We start from the raw sequence: 13602 nt of genomic DNA, 5'->3' as shown, positions 1-13602 counted from the left end.
CTCCAAACCTAACTGGGCGGCCTGGAGAGATAGGACTAGGGGAGAACACCCTAGACCCTCTTGACCAGCTGTCCACCTGCTAGAGGAGCCCATTCTCTGCTTAATGCCTCCTGACCCACAGAGGCAGCTCTGCTCTTACAAGGCATCCCTTGCAGGGGTGGGGGGACGATACCACAGAACTTGAAGTCCCTTTGGCATATATCCAAGGCACATTTTTCAAACAGTTTTAACAGTAAGTAATAAAGTTATTTTTTTCATTTCCACTGGTCCCCAGCTTACAAACTCATGAGAGGAAGAAAGTGGTCAGATTTACTGGTACCCCAGGCACAACCATCTATCACTAAGATTCTGACAATAACTCAAAAACAAGTCACTCTTCTTAACCACACATGCTCTCTATCAAACCCAGTTTTATTTAACCATGACACTTTGTCAATGTTACTTCTTCAACAACCAAAATAGTTCACAAAGTCATCCATGAACTATTTGCTAAGCATCATTTATGAGCCAGGCACTGCTCTGGCAATGGGCCCCTGGCCTAATTCCTAATTCCTACTTGCCGGGGAGGTGGGCTGATAATAAGTAAAAAATAAATTCAGGAACTGAAAACAGCAAAGATGAAGCTAAAACAGGAAAACGTGACAGAGGGTGGGAGAAGCAGGGAGGGTGCTCTGGCTTAAGTGACTAGGGAACAACCTTCTAAGGAGATGACATCTGAGCCGAGGCCTTTCCAAGCAAAGGGAGCACTGAATACAATGAGTCTGAGAGGAGAATGAGCTTTGTCAAGTAGAGAGAGCAAGAGGGCCTCGGGATCCAGTGGGGTGGACAAGAGGAAGAAGAGCAGGAGATGGGGCAGGCTGGGCCATGTGCCTAGAGTAGGTGAGACCTGACACACTTGCTATCGGTATCCTGCTGCTGCTAGACAAATAACTACGAACTTAGAGGGATTACCCAACCGTGCGAGGCCAGAAGTCTGAAATGGTTTGGCAGGGCTACACTCCTTCTGGAGGCACTAGGGATGAACGAGTCTCCCTGTCTCCCCCAGCTTCTAGAGGCTGCCCACACTCCTTGGCTTGGTCCCTTCTTTGCATCACTCCAACTTCTGATTCCATCGTCATTTCTCCTTTACAGATTCCTCCTGCCTCTTGCTTATACGGACCTTTGTCTTTACACTGGCTTCACCAAATAAATCAGGAAAATCATGACATCTCAAGATCTTTAACTTACATCTGCAAAGTTCCTTTTGCCCTGGAAGGTCACATATACATAGGTTCCAGGATTAGAACACGGACAGCTTTGGGGCCATGATTCTGCCTCCCACACACTTTATTTCTGAGGACTATGTGAAGCAGGGGAGATGTGATCCATTTATATTTTTGAGATCACTTGGGCTGCTGTGTGGGAACGTGCTATTTGGAGGAGGTAAAAGGGGGCAAAGCAAGAGTGGAAGTAGGAGATGAATCAGTAGGTTATTACTAATATATGTTTCCTAATTCTTAAAAAGGAAATATCTACAGAGCCTAAAATATTATGTAGGTAGGTTTTTTAAAAATGGAAATACAGTCAGAAATAAATTACCAACAGCCACTCAATTATCACTTCCTCAGAAAGGGCATGAGTACTCTGAATCATTTCTGATAGCATCTCTGGCATGCTCAAATGAAAGAATTAAAGTAATTATAATAGTAAAAGATTACATAAGAAAAGAAGAAAGGCCTCAAATCAATGACCTAGGCTTCCACCTTAAGAAACCAGAAAAAGAATAAATTTAATCCAAAGCAAACAGAGACAAGGAAATAATAATATAAAACAGAAAAGCAAAAGAAATAAAGCAATAAAACCAAAAGGTACTTCTTTGAAATGATCAAGAAGTAATCAATGTTTTGCCAGTATTTTAAGAAAAAAGACAAATCATCAATTTCAAAAATGCAATGGTTTGGATCCCCATACCAGCCAGCCACCAAAAAACAAACAAAAAAAAAGAATGAGAAGACATCACTATAGATTCAATAAATACTAAAAGGATGATAAGGAATATTATGAACAACTTTATGCCAATAAATATGAAAACTTAGACAAAATACATAATTTTCTCAAAAGACACAAATGACCAAAACTCACTCAAAAAGAGATTATTTGAGTAGCCCTGTATCAAGAGATTAAATTTTAAGTTTATAGTTAAAAATCTTCACACAAAGAAAACTCCCTAGACCACAAGGCCTTGTTGATGAGTTTTACCAAACAACTAAGTGAGAAATAACATCAATTCTATACAAACTCTTCCAGAAAAATGGAAGGAAGGAACACATACAAATTCATTTTATGAGACCAGCATTATCCTCGAACCAAAACAGACAAGGACATTACAAGAAAAGAAAACAAAGTAATTTCCCTTATGAACACAGTTACAAAATTCCTCAAGAAAATTTCAGCAAGTCAAATCCTGCAATATATAAAAAAGACAATACATTATGACCAAGAAAGAAAACAAAGTTGTTTAATATTTGACAGGCAATCAGTAACTCACCATATTAACAGGCTGAAAAAGAAAAATTCGATCATCTTAATGGATGCAAAAAAAGAGATCACAAAATTCAATACGTTTCATGATTTTAAAAAAAAACTCAGCAATCTAGGAATAAAAAAAAACTTTTCAACCCTAAAAAATGCATATGCAAAAAAACTACAGCTAACATTTTACTTAATGGTGAAAGACTGAATGCCCTCCCCCCAATGTCAAGAAAAGGCAAGGATGGACACTCTCACCACTTCTATTCAACACTGTGATGACAGTCCTAACCAATGCGGTAAGAAAAAATAAAAGGCAAACAGATTGGAAAGGAAGTAAAACTGGTTTTATTCAGATGACTTGACTACCTATGTAGAAAACCCCAAGGTATCTACCAAAAAAGTGTCCATAGGACTCAAAAGTGAGTTTAACAAAGTCGCAAGATACAAAAACAATATACAAAAATCAATTGAATATACTAGCAATAAAAAAATGGGAGTAAAATTACAAAGAAATGCAACTTACAATAGCATCAAAAGGTATAAAATACTTAGAAATAAATTTAACCAAATGTGTCCAAGACCTGTACACAGTAACTGAGACAGTGTGGTGCTGGTATAAAGTTACATATATAGGTTAGTGAAACAGCACAGAGCTGGGATATGACATACACATATATTGTCAACCAATTTTTTAGAAAGGTCCCAAAGTAATTCAATGGGGAAAAGTTAAGTCTTTTCAACAAATAGTTCTGGAAGAGCTGGCTATGCATATGAAAAAATCAAAAACAAAAACACCTGTGGTATAATAAAAAATATATGTTTGGTATTTGCCCCAGGTTCCTGCCACAGAGCTCCTAATCCCCTTGGAATTTCTGAGCAATAGAGTATCTTTTGTTATTCATAACAAGTCCCTCTCAGAGTTTATGTTAATGAGGTGCCTTTGGAGGACCCCTAGAGAGATTCAGGATGGGGACTGGTCACCAGAAACATCAAGCCTTGATCAAAGGATTGGGAAGTTTCACCCCAAACACTCCCACCTCTGGGGAGGAGAAAGAGGCCAGAAATTGAGTTCAATGACCAACGGCCAATGATTTAATCAATCACACCTATTTAATGAAGCCGCCACAAAACCCCCTGAAAGACAGGGTCCGGGGAGCTTCCAAGTTGGTGAACACTTAGATGCTGAGAAGGTGGCACAACTGGAGAGGACATGGAAGCTCTGCAATCCCCCCACCCCAACCTTGCCCCATGCATTTCTCCCATTCTTATTTATGATAAACTAGTAATAGTAAATAAATCACTTTGCTGAGTTCTGTGAGTTGGTCTAGCAAATCCCGATCTTGACACCAGTGATAGTACCTTTTTTCTAACACTTCGGACACCAAACGTGTGTGGGATTTCTACACCAATTTGCCAACACCAAGTGGGTGTCCAACAATTCAGTTAAATTCTGACACTAACTCCCAAAGTTAACACAGACCCCACAGGTTAAAGGCTCAGTCCTGCAAGACTGCCCTCACTTCGGATGCCATTCAGAAGTCCCAGGAGCAACCCACACTTCTGATAGACCAGCTATAAATTTGGAACACCTCAGAAACTCCTCCTCAGGTTCATTAATTCACTAGAACAACTCACAGAAATCAGGAGCACACTTCACTTACATTTACCGTTTTATTATAAAGGATGAAACTCAGGAACAGACAAATGGAAGAGTATGACTTTAAATCATGATGGCTTTTTCAGGGATGATTGGGATGCATCAAGCAACTTTGAGTTGTCTCGGACCAGCCTCCTATTCACTGATAGTGTCTCTGGCTGCTGACTTTGGCTCATTTTCCCTATATCCTTTTTCTAAAATGCTGGGAAAAGAGATAATTAAGCACTATTGAAAAGACTACTACACTGCATCAGGTAATTTCTGACTCCCCATTTAAATCTATTATTCAGAATTGATAACTAGACAATGTTTCCCACACGTATGCGTTTTCAGATGCCATGACACACCCTGGGCATAACTCCAGGTTGGGAATCACTGCTGTGTACTCTTTCTCGTAGGTTAGAGCACCTCTTCTGGGTTCATGGTTTGCCTATACTTCTCTTAGAATACTAAGAAATATGACTTTGATAGTCACAGCTTCTTCTGAAGAACTGGCAATACAAATTATATAGGAGAGTGGACTGAATGTATGCTGCCTCTCCTGAATATTCTAGAAATTATTTATTTATTCGTTTTTAAAGTTCATCGTTTCTCTTTCACACACACACACAAAGGAAAGCTGAAATAATTCTGCTACTTCAAAATGTTTGGCAGCCAAAATGTAACGTATTACCTATAATGAAATCATGAAAAAGTCCTTTTGGTTAGGCTACTACATTGGACGTGAACATGTAATCACAATGATCTGTTTATTTTTTGATCTTTTACTACTGTAATATTGTATTAGCCTGTTTCTGTTGCTTATAACAAAATACTTGGAATTGGGTACTTTATAAGAAAACAAAACTTATTTGCTTACAGTTCAGAGGCTGGGAAGTCCAAAGTCCAAGGAACACACTTGGTAAAGGCCTTGGTGGTGGCAACAGTGACCCAGGGCTCTCACATGACAGAAACTGGCAGAGTAGAGAGAGACTAACCTTTCATGTGCTCTTCTTTAAAAGCCCTCAGAACCACACCCCTGACCACCATTATTAATCCATTCATTATGGCATGTTTGTACAATCCAATCACCTCTTCAAGCCCCCCCCCCCCCACAACCTTTCATCTACAATAATAGGATTTCCCATCCTCTTAACACTGTCACAGTGGGGACCAAGCCTCTACCACATTAAACTTTTGGGGAGGCACAATTCAGTCCATAATAAATACTAAGTAGCAAAATACACATTGTTTTTACTATAACATTTTTGAAATAATATTTTTTGAGAAATTACTAAGACCAAGGATTTTTTCCTTTGAAATTCCTAAAACAGATGATAAACAATTCTTGGTAATTGATCACTGTACGTAGAACTCCAAATTGAGTGTTTCACTGAACTAAATCCAGTGTGGGTTTTTTCAAAAAGTAAAGGTAGTTTTGCTTCTGCTTTTCAATTCTTGTAAATTGTGTTATGAGTAAAGACTTCTCACTAAAATTGTCAGGATGTGGATAGATACATGGGAGCCTCTAACTAATGAAATAATTAAGAGCTATCATTTACTGAATATTGCACTGTGCTTTATAGACACTGTCACACTGAAGCCTTCAACAACCTACTAGGCAGACAGTATCACTCGCATTTGACAAATGTAGAAGCAGAAGCCTGTACCGCCTAACACCATAACCCAGGCAGGTGAGGATAACAGTTCTACAGTCTGATTACTCAACTGAAGTTAAAAGTAATTCTTTCAGGTGTGCTACGTTACATTTTAAAAAGCAATAAAACCTTATCAAAAGCCAAAATATAACTCATTTACAATGACTGTTCCTAAATACCATAAAATTCTGCAATATTTTAAGGTAGAAGCTACAGAGATTGAAGCTTAAAAAAACTGAGGACTGTTAAGAGTGAAACTGAAAAATACTGTCCACAATTAAGACACATCTAAAAACATTCTGTCTACAAACATTCCCTCACGTTCTCAGAATTATTCTGGGTATGCTCTAAATGCTCAATAAACACCTGTTCAATGAATACAACACTGTAGCTTGTCCCCTCAAATGTTTGATTACTGAAAAAAAATATTTTTAAGCTTCTATCAACTTTTACTGTATTTGCTTATTAGTAAAATACAATGACACTGCATGCTATCAGCATTTTTTATCTTTTTTTTTTTTTTAAATTTTTTTTTTTTTTTAATTTTGTTTTGTCGATATACATTGTAGCTGATTATTGCTCCCCATCACCAAAACCTCCCTCCCTTCTCCCTCCCCCCTCCCCCCCAACAATGTCCTTTCTGTTTGCTTGTTGTATCAACTTCAAGTAATTGTGGTTGTTATATCTTCTTCCCCCCCCCCCCCGGATTGTGTGTGTGTGTGTGTGTGTGTGTGTGTGTGTGTGTGAATTTATATATTAATTTTTAGCTCCCAACAATAAGTGAGAACATGTGGTATTTCTCTTTCTGTGCCTGACTTGTTTCACTTAATATAATTCTCTCAAGGTCCATCCATGTTGTTGCAAATGGCAGTATTTCATTCGTTTTTATAGCTGAGTAGTATTCCATTGTGTAGATGTACCACATTTTCCGTATCCACTCATCCGATGATGGGCATTTGGGCTGGTTCCAACTCTTGGCTATTGTAAAGAGTGCTGCGATAAACATTGGGAAACAGGTATACCTTCAACTTGATGATTTCCATTCCTCTGGGTATATACCCAACAGTGGGATAGCTGGGTCGTATGGTAGATCTATCTGCAATTGTTTGAGGAACCTCCATACCATTTTCCATAGAGGCTGCACCATTTTGCAGTCCCACCAACAATGTATGAGAGTTCCTTTTTCTCCGCAGCCTCGCCAGCATTTATCGTTCATAGTCTTTTGGATTTTAGCCATCCTAACTGGGGTTAGATGGTATCTCAATGTGGTTTTGATTTGCATTTCCCGGATGCTGAGTGATGTTGAGCATTTTTTCATATGTCTGTTGGCCATTAGTATATCTTCCTTAGAGAAATGCCTACTTAGCTCTTTTGCCCATTTTTTAATCGGGTTGTTTGTTTTCTTCTGGTACAGTTGTTTGAGTTCCTTATATATTCTGGATATTAATCCTTTGTCAGATATATATTTTGCAAATATTTTCTCCCACTCTGTTGGTTGTCTTTTAGCTCTGTTAATTGTTTCTTTTGCTGTGCAGAAGCTTTTTAGTTTGATATAATCCCATTTGTTTATTTTTCCTTTGGTTGCCCGTGCTTTTGGGGTCGTATTCATGAAGTCTGTGCCCAGTCCTATTTCCTGAAGTGTTTCTCCTATGTTTTCTTTAAGAAGTTTTATTGTTTCAGGGTGTATATTTAAATCCTTAATCCATTTTGAGTTGATTTTAGTATACGGCGAGAGGTATGGATCTAGTTTCATTCTCCTGCGTATGGATATCCAGTTATCCCAGCACCATTTGCTGAAGAGGCAGTCCCTTCGCCACTGAATAGGCTTGGTGCCTTTGTCAAAGATTAGCTGACAGTAAGTGTGTGGGTTGATTTCTGGATTCTCTATTCTATTCCATTGGTCAGTGTGTCTGTTTTTATGCCAGTACCATACTGTTTTGGTTATTATAGCTTTGTAGTATAGCTTAAAGTCAGGTAGTGTTATGCCTCCAGCTTTATTTTTTTTGCTCAGCATTGCTTTGGCTATGCGTGGTCTTTTATTGTTCCATATAAATGTCTGGATAGTTTTTTCCATTTCTGAGAAAAATGTCTTTGGAATTTTGATGGGGATTGCATTGAATTTGTATATCACTTTGGGTAGTATGGACATTTTCACTATGTTGATTCTTCCAATCCAAGAGCATGGGATATCTTTCCATCTTCTTGTATCCTCTCTAATTTCTCTCAGCAGTGGTTTGTAGTTCTCATTATAGAGATTTTTCACCTCCTTGGTTAACTCAATTCCTAAGTATTTTATTTTTTTGGTGGCTATTGTAAATGGGCAGGCTTTCTTGACTTCTCTTTCTGCATGTTCACTATTGGAGAAAAGAAATGCTACTGATTTTTGTGTGTTGATTGTGTATCCTGCTACTGTGCTGAAATCATTTATCAATTCCAGCAGTTTTTTTGTAGAGGTTTTAGGCTGTTCGATATATAGGATCATGTCATCTGCAAACAGGGACAGTTTGACTTCATCTTTTCCAATCTGGATGCCCTTTATTTCCTTCTCTTCTCTGATTGCTCTGGCTAGTACTTCCAACACTATGTTGAATAGGAGTGGTGAGAGTGGGCATCCTTGTCTAGTTCCTGTTCTTAAAGGAAAAGCTTTCAGCTTTTCCCCATTCAGGATGATATTGGCTGTGGGTTTGGCATATATGGCTTTAATTATGTTGAGATACTTTCCCTCTATACCTAACTTATAGAGAGTCTTTGTCATGAATGAGTGCTGAACTTTATCAAATGCTTTTTCAGCATCTATAGAGATGATCATATGGTCCTTGTGTTTGAGTTTATTGATATGGTGTATCACATTTATTGATTTGCGTATGTTGAACCAACCTTGCATCCCTGGGATGAATCCCACTTGATCGTGATGAATAATTTTACATATGTGTTGCTGTATTCTGTTTGCTAGTAATTTAGTGAGGATTTTTGCATCTATATTCATCAAGGATATTGGCCTGTAGTTTTCTTTTTTGGTTATATCTTTACCTGGTTTTGGTATCAGGATGATGTTTGCTTCATAGAATGAGTTTGGGAGATTTGCGTCCGTTTCAATCTTTTGGAATAGTTTGTAAAGAATCGGTGTCAATTCCTGTTTGAATGTTTGGTAAAATTCTGCTGTGAATCCATCTGGTCCTGGGCTTTTCTTTGTTGGGAGCCTACTGATAACAGCTTCAATCTCCTTTATTGTTATTGGTCTGTTCAAATTTTCTACGTCTTCACGGTTCAGTTTTGGGAGCTTGTGTGTGTCCAGAAATTTATCCATTTCCTCCAGATTTTCAAATTTGTTGGCGTATAGTTGTTTATAGTAGTCTCGAATGATTCCTTGTATTTCAGATGAATCAGTTGTAATATCGCCTTTTTCATTTCTAATTTTTGTTATTTGAGTCTTCTCTCTTCTTTTTTTTGTTAGCCATGCTAATGGTTTGTCAATTTTATTTATCTTTTCAAAAAACCAACTTTTTGATTCGTTGATCTTTTGAATTGTTTTTTGGTTTTCAATTTCATTCAGTTCTGCTCTGATCTTAATGATTTCTTTCCGTCTGCTAACTTTAGGTTTGGATTGTTCTTGTTTTTCTAGTTCTTTAAGGTGAAGTGTTAGGTTGTTCACTTGCCATCTTTCTATTCTTCTGAAGTGAGCGTTTAATGCGATAAATTTTCCCCTCAATACTGCTTTTGCAGTATCCCACAGGTTTTGGTATGATGTATCATTGTTTTCATTAGTTTCAATAAATTTTTTGATTTCCTGCTTGATTTCTTCTTGGACCCATATGTCATTAAGTAGAATGCTGTTTAATTTCCATGTGTTTGTATAGTTTCCAGAGTTTCGTTTGTTATTAATTTCTAGTTTTAATCCATTGTGGTCTGAGAAGATACATGGGATAATTCCAATTTTTTTGAATTTATTGAGACTTAATTTGTGACCTAATATGTGATCTATCCTGGAGAATGATCCATGTGCTGCTGAGAAGAATGAATATTCTGAGGTTGTTGGGTGGAATGTTCTGTAGATATCTGCCAATTCCAATTGGTCTAGAGTCTTGTTGAGATCTTGTGTTTCTCTACTGATTCTTTGCCTAGATGATCTGTCTAATATTGATAGTGGGGTGTTCAGGTCCCCTGCTATTATGGTATTAGTGTCTATTTCCTTCTTTAGGTCTAATAGAGTTTGTTTTATAAATCTGGCTGCTCCAACATTGGGTGCATACATATTTATGATTGTTATGTCTTCTTGATGGATCAGTCCTTTTATCATTAAGTAGTGTCCCTCATTGTCTCTTTTTATGGTTTTTAGTTTAAAGTCTATTTTGTCAGATATAAGAATAGCTACTCCAGCTCGTTTTTCTTTTCTGTTTGCATGGTAAATCTTTTTCCATCCTTTCACTCTTAGTCTGTGTGAATCTTTATGGGTGAGGTGGGTCTCTTGTAGGCAGCATATAGTTGGGTCCTGCTTTTTGATCCAGTCAGCCAATCTGTGTCTTTTAATTGGGGAATTTAAGCCTTTTAGATTAAGAGTTGTTATTGAAAGGTGTTGATTTATTCCTAGCATTTTATTGGTTGTTTGGTTGTCTTAGGTGTCTTTTGTTCCTTGCTTTCTGATTTACTGTTTGTTTTCTGTGTTTGTTGGTTCCTTAGGTTGTAGATAGTGTTTTTGTTAGCTTGTTTTCTCTTCATGAATGCCATTTTTATTATACTAGCGGGTTTAGATTTTTCTTGGGTTTTTATGGCAGTGGTAGTTATTTTTCAGGAACCAAACCCAGTACTCCCTTGAGGATTTCTTGTAAGGGTGGTCTTGTGGTAGTGAACTCCCGCAGTTTTTGTTTGTCTGAGAAATATACTATTTGCCCCTCATTTCGGAAGGATAGCCTTGCAGGGTAGAGTATTCTTGGCTGGCAATCTTTGTCTTTTAGTATTTTGAAAATATCATCCCATTCCTTTCTAGCTTTTAGGGTTTGTGATGAAAAGTCTGATGTTAACCTGATTGGGGCTCCCTTATAGGTGATTTGACGCTTCTCTCTTGCAGCTTTTAAGATTCTCTCTTTGTCTCTGAGTTTTGCCAATTTGACTATGACATGTCTTGGAGAAGGTCTTTTTGGGTTGAATACATTTGGAGATCGTTGAGCTTCCTGGATCTGAAGATCTGTGACTTTTCCTATACCTGGGAAGTTTTCCGTCACTATTTTGTTGAATATGTTTTCAATGGAATCTCCATTTTCCTCCCCTTCTGGAATACCCATTACTCGGATATTTGATCGCTTATGGTTGTCTGATATCTCTCTCAGATTTTCTTCAATGTCCTTGATTCTTTTTTCTTTCTTTTTGTTAGCTTGTGTTATTTCAAACAGCCCATCTTCAAGTTCAGAGGTTCTCTCTTCAACTTCGACAAGCCTGCTGGTTAAACTCTCCGTTGTGTTTTTTATTTCGTTGAATAACTTCTTCAGTTCAGCAAGTTCTGCTACATTTTTTTTCAGGACATTGATTTCCTTGTACATTTCCTCTTTCAGATCCTGTATACTTTTCCTCATTTCATCATGATGTCTAGCTGAGTTTTCTTGTATCTCATTCAGTTTCCTTAGAATTATCACTCGAAATTCCTTGTCAGTCATTTCAAGGGCTTCTTGTTCTATAGGATCTAGAGTTTGAGATTTATTAACTTTTGGTGGTGTACTTTCTTGATTTTTTGTATTTCTGGTATCTTTTTTTTGGTGTTTATTCATTGTGGCCGGGGGTTTCACAGTTCACCGGTTTAAGACTAATGACTAACTAGGATGTTGCTGTGGTTGCCAATTTCGTATGGCTCCCTCCGTGACTGCTCAGTTGGCCTCTAGTGCCTTGTGTGTGTGGTTGCCTCGGGTCTTGGGCTTCTCCGGGGAGCCACCTTTCTGGTCAGCTTGGACTCTGCTGGGCTGGTGGATCACGTACCACAGGGTGTGTGATCTCTGTTGAGCTTTCACTTCCCGTGCAGGACTTCTCCCTGTTCCGTGTGCTCTGGCCCAGGCTGTTAGATCGTGCAGTGGCGACCCCACCGGGTGTGTGGTTTCTGTCGAGTCTCCGCCTCCCTGGCCACACGTCTCCCCACTCTGTGCACACTGTGCTGGGCTGGGGCGTGTCTTCTGCACCCCTCGTCTATCAGCTGGGCCTTCAAGACCCTGCTCGGCACCGCCTCGCCCAGGAAGTCTACCAGGTTTCTGCTGGGCACAGACGACCGGTCTCTCTGGGTGCCTTTGTAGCACTATGTAGATCTTTCTCGGGTCTTGTTCACCTTTGTATCCCCCCAGTATAAGCCGAGTCTAGCGCCCACCTGCAGCCTGGTCTCCGGCCGGTTCAAGCGGACCTGGGAGCTCTCCTACCACAGTATTCCCAACCAGAAATTCGTTAGGCTTTTTTCCAAACTGGTGGCCGCAGAGATGGTGTCTGCCTCCCAGAAACAGGGAGTTTACCTGGGGCCGGAGTCCAGGGTATGGTGGAGTGACGGGTACTACCTTGCCCTCCCGACACTGGCCCAGGACACCCCTGCCACCAGCCCCGCCAGAGAACCGCGGAGGGAGTTGGAGCCGAGGCCGGTCCGCAGGCTCCGGAAAGCCCAGCGCCAGGCCAAGCAAGTGGGAGGGCTCAGTGATGGCCGAGCAGGGCGGAGCTGCCCGCACCTGGGAAAATGGAGGCAGCACCGGGCGGTGAGTGGCCTGGTGGTGCAGGCGGGAGCCGCGTGGGCATGCACCCCCCGAACAGAGCTATGCCAGGGATCACTCACAGTGCTGTGCCAGGTCGGGCGCTCGCTCTGTCTCTGGTTTGTTGCCTTCCGTGTTCTCGGCGCTGCCGCCTCGGGCTGTTCAGTCGCGGCGCGGCTCGGGCGCTCCCAGGAATCTTCTTTAATGCTGGCCTGAAACCTCGAATCCTGAATAGGGCAGCTGGTCGCCTTCAGTGCGGCCCTAGCCTCCGGGATCCTGGCTGCATCCACAGCAGCCCTGGCGCCGTGTACCCTGTTTCGAGACTCGCTTTTGCAGCTAAGAAACAGTTCTTTTCCTGCTCCACACTTCAAAGCTGTTGCCTGTAAATGAGGCAGCCTCTCCTGCCGGGGGGCAAAGTGGCGGTCACCCCCCACGACCGGCCAGCAGCCGCAGTCCTCCCTTAAGAGATGGCGAGAGGAAGGTCCATAAGTTTCCGGGCTGCCTGAGGCCCAGTGGCCACCTTTTTTCACCTCAGCTACTCCGCGCCAGCCGCCGCAGCCGCCGCCATCTTGAAAACTTACTCTTCAAGCAGCATTTTTTATCTTGATCATCATATTTTTTACTAGTTGAGACAGATTCATTCAATACCATCGTGTAGAAAATACTCAGAAATAAGAGAATTGCAAGATGACTTAATCTTCAGCTTTGGGTAATGCAGCACCCACAAAAGAAATACGTGAATTAGTTACACATCTTTCGCTGCTGTAGGTATCAATGTAAAAATACAATACATCGACACACACTGAAGCGTGCTACTTACCAGCACCAGTCTTCAAAGCACAGGTCTCTACGCCTCGCACTATGGCAGCTATTGCTAGTAAATGAGGGGTTTTCTGAGCAGCCAGTAAGTACAGGCCTGGTGCTGCAGTGGCAGAGCCAAGTCTTCCCTCCTAGTCGAGGTTCACAAACGCCCTTTGCCACTTTCCAGCGCCACTCAGGGTAAGACGGCCGCCCTCGCCGCGTGGCCCCATGGGTGGCCCTCTGTGAGTGTCTGAGGAGCAGACGGCAAAGTGGCCGCCATCGCGCT

At 40.6% G+C, this 13602-nt stretch overlaps 1 protein-coding gene across 6 annotated transcripts in view; it reads right to left on the bottom strand.

The window, feature by feature from the left end:
• Nucleotides 1-13602, bottom strand: part of AUH (AU RNA binding methylglutaconyl-CoA hydratase) — a 166728-nt gene that overhangs the window by 133082 nt on the left and 20044 nt on the right. The window lies entirely within an intron of this gene.

Source organism: Cynocephalus volans, chromosome 6 (genome assembly GCF_027409185.1).
Source record: "Cynocephalus volans isolate mCynVol1 chromosome 6, mCynVol1.pri, whole genome shotgun sequence".
Taxonomy (NCBI): domain Eukaryota; kingdom Metazoa; phylum Chordata; class Mammalia; order Dermoptera; family Cynocephalidae; genus Cynocephalus; species Cynocephalus volans.
This window is presented reverse-complemented; position numbering and strand designations above follow the sequence as displayed.